Source organism: Arachis ipaensis, chromosome B5 (genome assembly GCF_059453495.1).
Source record: "Arachis ipaensis isolate K30076 ecotype BB chromosome B5, ASM5945349v1, whole genome shotgun sequence".
In the NCBI taxonomy this organism is placed as follows: domain Eukaryota; kingdom Viridiplantae; phylum Streptophyta; class Magnoliopsida; order Fabales; family Fabaceae; genus Arachis; species Arachis ipaensis.
The window spans coordinates 62,208,056-62,216,503 of NC_142440.1; the positions used below are offsets into that span (position 1 = coordinate 62,208,056).

General features: G+C 38.5%; 1 non-coding gene across 1 annotated transcript; it reads left to right on the forward strand.

Moving 5' to 3' along the window:
* Window positions 1–982: 982 nt before the first annotated feature.
* LOC148564408 (small nucleolar RNA R71) lies at window positions 983–1,086 on the forward strand. The gene has a single exon (XR_015884137.1). It is a non-coding gene; the product is annotated as a small nucleolar RNA R71 (small nucleolar RNA).
* The last annotated feature ends 7,362 nt before the right edge of the window (window positions 1,087–8,448 follow it).

Consider the following 8,448-nt stretch of genomic DNA (forward strand, 5'->3'; position numbering starts at 1 on the left):
TTGGTATGTTTCCAGCATGCCTTTTTGCAGTTCCTTGGCTTGTTCAGTTTCACCTTCCTGCTTAGCTTCTTCCACACCTTCCTTCAAGATTTCTGGCTCCTGTTCTGAGGGTCTGATTCCTTCTTCTTCTGAGACTTCCTTCAATATGGTGATGGCCTTGCATTCTTCCCATCTCACTCTCTTTTGTTCCCCTTTAGGATTCTTTTCTGTGTCACTAGGGAACACTGCAGTTGACTTGGGGGCCTGTTGAGATAGCTCTCCTACTTGAGACTCCATCCTCTTGAGTTTTTCACCATGGTTCCTTAAGGTAGATCTCACATCATCCCTAAAGCTTTTCAACTCACTTATGTCCTGACCCATGTTTGCCAGCATTCCTTCTATCCTATTTAATTGATCTTGAAATTGTTGGCTCGGATTAGGTTGGGCAGGTTGATTATTTTGGCCATGATATGGTGGTTGAGAGTAAGTGTTTTGTGTGGCTTGGTATGATCTTTGGTTGGAGTTTTGGTATGTGGACTTGTTATGTTGGTTTTGCTGGTTTCCCCACCCAAAGTTTGGGTGGTTTTTCCAGCCTGGGTTGTAAGTGTTGGAATGTGGATCATATGGTTGCCTTTGTTGATTTCCTACATAATTGGCCTCTTCCCAATCACCTCCTTCAGTGCTTACTTCCTCTTGATCTTGTGTGTGTATTGCAGCCACTTGCTTTGTTTCTAATTTCCTGGTGAGCTCTGCTAGTTGCTTGGCAAACACCTTGTTTTGGGCTAAAATTGTATCAACATGGTTCAGCTCCATGACTCCCTTAGTGTTGTGTCTCTCTGAAGCATAGTAGTACTCATTCTCAGCCACTGTCTCAATCACTTCAATGGCTTCTTCCACAGTCTTTTTCCTGTTCAATGAACCTCCTGATGAATGGTCTACAGCCTTCCTTGATTCATAAGAAAGTCCATCATAGAAAATATGCAATTGCACCCAGTCATGGAACATGTCTGGTGGGCATTTCCTTGTCAAATCCTTGAATCTCTCCCATGCCTCGTAGAGAGTTTCACCATCTTGTTGTCTAAAAGTCTGAACCTCAGATCGAAGCCTATTGACCTTTTGTGGGGGGTAGAAACGTGCCAGAAACTTGCTTTTCACCTCATCCCAGGTTGTTAGGCTCCCCCTTGGGAATGATTCCAGCCACTTAGCTGCCTTGTCCCTAAGTGAAAATGGGAACAAGAGCAGTTTATAGGTATCTTCCTGGACTCCATTGGACTTCACAGTGTCGCAAATTCTCAGGAATTTTGTGAGATGTTGGTTTGGATCTTCATTGGCACTCCCACCAAATGAACAATGATCCTCCACAAGTGATATTAGCTGTGGTTTGAGTTCAAAATTGTTGGCCTGAATGGGTGGTTTCTGAATGCTGCTACCACAATTCCCAGAGGTTGGGTTTATGTATGAACTAAGAACCCTCCTCTCGGGAATGGCATTGTTTCCATCAGCTCTCTCATGGTTGTGAACTTCTCAATCCATGTTGAGATCTAGAGCTTCCTCAAAATTGTCCTCAGATTCTCCTTCGGATTCCTCTTCTCTCAGTACTCTCTTCCCTCTTGCTTCCCTTCTAAGTCTATGAAGGGTCCTCTCTGGTTCGGTATATGGAGGAGTTGATGTCTCTCCTCTCCTACCTGTCATACAAGAACACAGCACAGGCACCAAACAAGTGAAATACTCTTGGTAAATGGAAGAGTATGGTTAGAGCAGTTGAGGAATTAATTCAAATAGTTAGTGAGTCAGTGAGTTAGTTGCTTGAATTTAAAGGCATAAAGAAAGAAAGCATGTAACAGAGTGCAGAAATTAAAATTCAACAAGTAACTTGAACTGAATTAACAAAGCAAGAAAAATGCTCAATCTAGTTAACTTCCAATTTGAGAATTGTCAATCGAAAACCAATCCCCGGCAACGGCGCCATAAACTTGATGTGCATAAACTTGTTATGCTACGATTTAGGAAATTGCACGATCGGCAAAATTCCTTCCGGCAAGTGCACCGGTTATCGTCAAGTAAAAACTCACAATAGAGTGAGGTCGAATCCCACAAGGATTGGTTGAGTGAGCAATTCGGATTAGAAGTATGTTCTAGTTGAGCGGAATCAAGATTTAGATGAGAATTGCGGAATGTAAAATTGCATGAATTAAAGAGCGAGAAGCTAAATTGCTGAAATTAAAAGGGATGGGGTGATTGCATGAATTTAATTGCAGAATGTAAAGAGAAAGTGGTAAATCAGGAATGGGGAGTTCATTGGGTGTTAGGAGATATTGAGATCTCCGAATCAAAACAACTTTTATCCCTTCCTCAACCAATGCATTCATTGAATTTTGCTTGGCAATCTTATATGATTGGATCCCAATCCCTTGGCTCACCAATTCTCTCTAAAAACAAACAAATTCCCAATCCCTTGGTTTAAATGTTCATAAGAAGAGATGATGCTCGATCACTGATTATACCACACAGTTTCATGAACCACAATTTGGTAGGATTACATGTCACAATATCCATCCAAACCCCAATCCAATTCACTGTGAGAAAGCTTCTCTAGCATGAATCCTCTATTCCTTTCCCAAGGTTCCGAAGGATTCCAATTATGGGTAGTTTCTTTCCCAAGACAACTACCCAATGGAATTAGATCGAGAAGCTTTCTAACAAAATTCAAGAGAAAAGATTGAAGAAGAAGATAAAACTATTATTGATTCATTGAATTACAATAGAGCTCCCTAACCCAATGAAAGGGATTTAGTGAGTCATAGCTCTGAATTCAATTACAAAACTCAAAGAAAATGATCCAAAGTTCTCTGTGTGTTCCCCCTTTTTGTTCAAAAGTCCCCCACTAACTTAAATTCTATCCTATTTATACACTTTCTAAATTGAGCTTCTGTTGTGTTTCTTGGGCCTTGAGGCTTTTCCCTGATTTCCTTTTGCTTTGGGTTTATGGTCCATAATCCTGATGAGGCTGTGATCCAATTCTGTAACATTCATTAAGCAAACTTAGTGATAAACAAGTAATGACACAAGACTCAACAAATTGAAGCTCCAGACTCATCAATCCTTCAGGCCCAATCCCATAAACCATGATATTTAATTGGGTTTCATACCATAATACGTTTAAGTTAATGTTTGTGCTCAAATGCTAACTTAAACTTCAATATATTTGGCCCAGAAACCCCTTTCAAAAAGTGGCGTTTAAGTTGAAGTTTAAGTTTCAGTTTAAGGTTAAACTGAAACTTAAACGTGGAAATGGAAGAAAGCAACCCAGCAGTGTGAAATGTCGAACACGTTTAAGCTTCAGTTTAAGGTTAAACTGAAGCTTAAACGTGGAAATGAAGAAAGCAACCCTGGAGGAGCAATTGGGTCGAACACGTTTAAGCTTCAGTTTAAGGTTAAACTGAAGCTTAAACGTGGAAATGAGAAAGCAACCCTGGAGGAGAGAAATAGTCGAACACGTTTAAGCTTCAGTTTAAGGTTAAACTGAAGCTTAAACGTGGAAATGAGAAAGCAACCCTGGAGGAGGGAAATAGTCAAACACGTTTAAGCTCCAGTTTAAGGTTAAACTGGAGCTTAAACGTGGAATGCTCCTGGTGCCTTTCTTACTTCTGGCGTTTAACCTCCAGTTTAAGGTTAAACTGGAGGTTAAACGTGGAAATGCTTCTTTGGTGAGAATTTGTGTCGAACACGTTTAAGCTCCAGTTTAAGGTTAAACTGGAGCTTAAACGTGGAAATGCTCCCTTGGTGAAATTCTCATTCTGGCGTTTAACTTCCAGTTTAAGGTTAAACTGGAGGTTAAACGCCAGTTCCAGCATTTCTTAGCCTTCATGATTCTGGCGTTTAAGCTCCAGTTTAAGCTTAAACTGGAACTTAAACTCCACATGTGATATTCAAGCTTCCTTTATTGATTTTGTTGCTTCCTTGCCTAACCTCTTCTTCCCTGAAATCATCCAAACAATTGCATCAAAGTCTTGCAAAATTTCATGAGAAATCTTCCATTCATAGCATTCAAGTAATATAACTAAAAACTCATGGAATTTGCATCAAAATCATACTGTTTGGATGGTTCATTGCTTTGTTATTCATTTAACCATTCTTGGTTACTTTAAGCTCAAGAAAGTGCATAAAACAACTAAAACTAACAGAAAAATGCTAGTGAAACTAGCCTAAGATGCCTTGGCATCACAAGGCACAAAGCTCAGCTCACAAAGTGAGCTGAGCACAACATGAGGCCAAGAAACAAGGAAAGAAGAACCAAGCTCAGCTCACAAAGTGAGCATTATCGAGAGCACTAAGGAAATAATTCAAGGAAAATGATTTGCAAATGCATGCTCCAAGACTTGAACCCATGACCAAAGGGGATGGGGGAACGCTACTCACTAAGGAAAATAAGCAAAAAATGGCCAAATGCACTCCTCAAGGTTCGAACTCACCACCATGAGGAAGCAAGGAAGCAAGGCATCACAAGAAAACCAAGAAAAAGCTCCAGCGCATGCTTCCTCCAAGTTTCGAACCAAGGACCCTTCCTTGGATGCACCAAAGCTCAGCTCACAAAGTGAGCTGAGCGCTATCCATGGGCACATGCAACACATCTTGACACGGCCAGGAAAAGAGTGGAGCGCGCATGACACGGTCCTGGGCAACACAAGGCGCACACAATTTGGCACCAAGACACTAGCGCTCAGCTTACAAAGTGAGCTGAGCTCTCCCCTGATGCTTCCCAATCAGCAAGACACGCTATGCAAAGCACAAAGCTCAGCTCACTTTGTGAGCTGAGCATTCCCCTGGGAGATGCATTTGGGCTGAAATTGAAATTTAAAATTCCAACTTACTTCATTCCTTCACTAAATCAAAAGCCCATCCAAATTCCACTATCCAAGAATAGAAAGTGTATAAATAGGAGTTAGTTTGATGTAATTAGGACCTTTTTCTTTTACCTTAGAACCTCTAGACTTCATTTTGAATTTTCCCTTTTTACTTGCATTTTAATTCTGAGCTTTTTGAATTTCTGAGAGAACTTGGAAGGAGAATTGATCTCTCTTCTTCTTGGTTCTTGCTTGAGCACTCTTTTATTTCCTTGCTTTGGATCTTGGGTAGAGAATTGAAGAACTTCTGTTTCAATCTCACCTTGGGATCTTGTTTGTTTTCTTTCTGCATAATTGAATTTGAATTTCTGTTTACTGCTTCTTCATCTATTTTGCTTCTGCAATTTACTTTTCTTTACTTCTTTTGCAATTTCTCTTGTTGGATCTAGGAAGGGAGTGAGATCTAGATTTGTTTTCTAGTCTCTTTGATTTCCTGAGATCTTCAACACCTTTTAGAATTGCTGCAACTTAAGCACTGCTTTCCAGTTCTTTAAATTCTCAAGTCATTTTACTTTTCTGATAAGATCTACTTCACTGCACTTAAATTTTCTCTTTTATGTTTAATGCAATTTAGTTGTTCTTGTTCAAATTCTGCTATCCTAATTTCCAATTCCTTTTATGATTCAAGCAATTTACATTTCTTGCACTTTAAGCTTCAGCCATTTACATTTCTTGCAATCTAAGTTTCTGCAATTTACATTACTTGCACTTTAAGAATCTGCTTCTTTACTTTCCTGCTCTTTAATTTACTGCACTTTACCCCTCCCCCTTTACTTTCCAAGCAAATTTAGTTTCTGCAAGTTACAATCACTTAACCAAATCTTGATTCGCTTGACTAAATCAACCACTAAACAAAAATTGCTCAATCCTTCAATCCCTGTGGGATCGACCTCACTCATGTGAGTTATTATTACTTGATGCGACCCGGTACACTTGCCGGTGAGTTTTGTGTTGGATCATTTTCCACACATCAATGACCACGAGGCGGAGACTCATCCACAGAGAGAGGCTGCGCAGGCAGGCACAAAGCAGGCTACATCACATCAGGAGGCCCCGCATCAGATTCAGGCTGCAGACCCAGAGGTTCCTATTCAGTCAGCACCTCCTCTACAGCAGGCTGATCCTTAGACCACCACCACAGAGACTCCGGCACCCCATCCTTCCAGTGATGACACCCCTTCACACCCTACTTGAGTGAGCATCAGGGACGATGCTTCATATTAAGTGTGGGGAGGTCGCCATCTTTGGCGTATTTTTTGGTAAACCACTACAGACTCTTTTTACTTTATTATTTTTTTCTGTATTTTTCTCTTTATTTTTATTTTTATTTTCTCAGTACTTATACATTGCTATTTTCATGTATTTTTACTAAATTTCTGCATGTTGCACTTTAGTTCATATTTTAGCCATTTAGTTTAGTTGTTTCTAACCTATTAGTTATAGAAAATATGGATTAATTGGTATAGTTTACCCTTTTCAGCATAAGATAACTAAGTTTAAATTAAAAATATAAAAAGGAAGTAAACTAGAGACTTTAACAGAATAAAAACAACCCACACCTTGTATATATAGCATTACATGTTAGTTAGTTAACAACATTTCATCAAGGAGAAACATTAGAACTTTAAAGCCACCTTAAGATTTACGTTGAGAATACTGGGAACTCTTAATTTTTACTTGCTTGACATATATAACTGATATATGATTTTTGAGTTAGAGAATACACAGCCTGTGAGTTTTGAGCTTAATTGCATGGTTACATTTAAACCATAAAATTTTATTCCTGTGTGTTCCGCCCTTCTTATTTATTCTGGTGTTCTTTACTTTGTTTTAATCTATATGTCCAATTATAAAATATAGATACATACCAAGAAAGTGATTGAGGCCATTGTTTGATTCTAGCTCACTATTCCCAAATTAGCCTACCTTTTAGATCACCCTCGTTAGCCCCCTTGAGCCTTTAAATCCCCTCTTGTTTTATAACCACATTACTAGCCTTAAGCAGAAAAACAAAATAAAAAAAATCCCAAGTTGAATCCTTGGTTAGCTTAAGATAGAAATTGTATATTGTGTAAGTGTGGGGAACCTTATGGGAACATGGATGATAAAAACAAAGGGTAGAAAGTTAAAAAGAATAAGATATTTCAAAATATAAATTTTGGGAAGCATGCTCATGTGGAATCAAAATAATTTAATTACCATGTGCAGTTTAAAAAAAAATATAATACATTTATTTTTCAGTATTTAAATAAAGGGGATACAAAAGAATTCCCCAAATACAAAATAAAGCAATGCACATGGGACAAAATTAAAATATGAGCATGTTACATCAAAAAGTGGGAAGAATATGGGAAAATAGGTAAAGAAGCTTTGCTTTACAAAATATGTATGTTAGGTGAGATCTTAGACTAATCAAGGATTCACTTATTAGCTCACTTGGCCTTATACATATACCCTTACCTTTACCTTGGCCCCATTACAACCTTAATTAAAAACCTCATGATTTTTTGTATGCCTATATTCTATAATTGTTGATTGGTTAGATGAAGATCAAAGTTATGGAAAGTAAGGATAAAAAGAAGAATAGAGTGATTAACCCAATAAACACTGAGTGACTAGAGAGTAAACACGAAATCTAGTGAGGGTTCAATAGCTCATCAACATATATCTCTGCTTAAATTGCTAATTGTCTTGCAAGTTTGTAAAATATTTTTTTTCCCATCTCAATTGTAAAAGTGCTTTATCATTATCTAAGGTTTGGCTATGCATATATGATTCCTTGAGAATGTGAATTAATTTAACTACATGTAAGTTTTATATACAAGTGAATAAAAATTAGAATTGCATGATTCATTTAGGTAGTTGCATTTAGAATAGATTGCATTGCATGAGATTCCACCACTTCAACCTTACCTTACTCTTTATCTTGGATTTAGCATGAGGACATGCTATTTTTTAAGTGTGGGGAGGTTGATAAACCCATATTTTATGATATATTTTGTGCCTAATTTAAATGATTTATTCAATCCTTCACCCACTTATTCATGTTAATTGCATGGTTTTACTTTCCCTTCCTTATTATGTGATGTATGTGAAAAACATGTTTCCTATGCTTTAAAAGTAATTATTTTAATTACCCTCTACTTCCATTCGATGCCGTGATTCGTGTGTTGAGTAGTTTCAGATCTTCTAAGGCAGGAATGACTTAAAGGATGGAAAGGAAACATACAAAATTGGAAGGAAAGCATAAAACGGAGTTTTTGAAGAAACTGGCAGTGACGCGACCGCGTGATTGACGCGATCGCGCCCCTTGAGCGAAACGCATATGACACGGATGCATGATTGAAGCGACCGCGTGGCAAGGAAAACTCCAAATGATGCGACCGCGTGACCCACGCGAACGCGTGACAGAGGCCACACACCAGAAATTACAGAAAACACTCCCAGCGATTTCTGAAGCCCTTTTTGGCCCAAATCCAAGTCCAGAAGGCACATATAAGAGGTTATGAAGTGGGAGGAATTCATCCATTCAAGAGAGTCTCCAATTAGTTAGTATTCATGAATT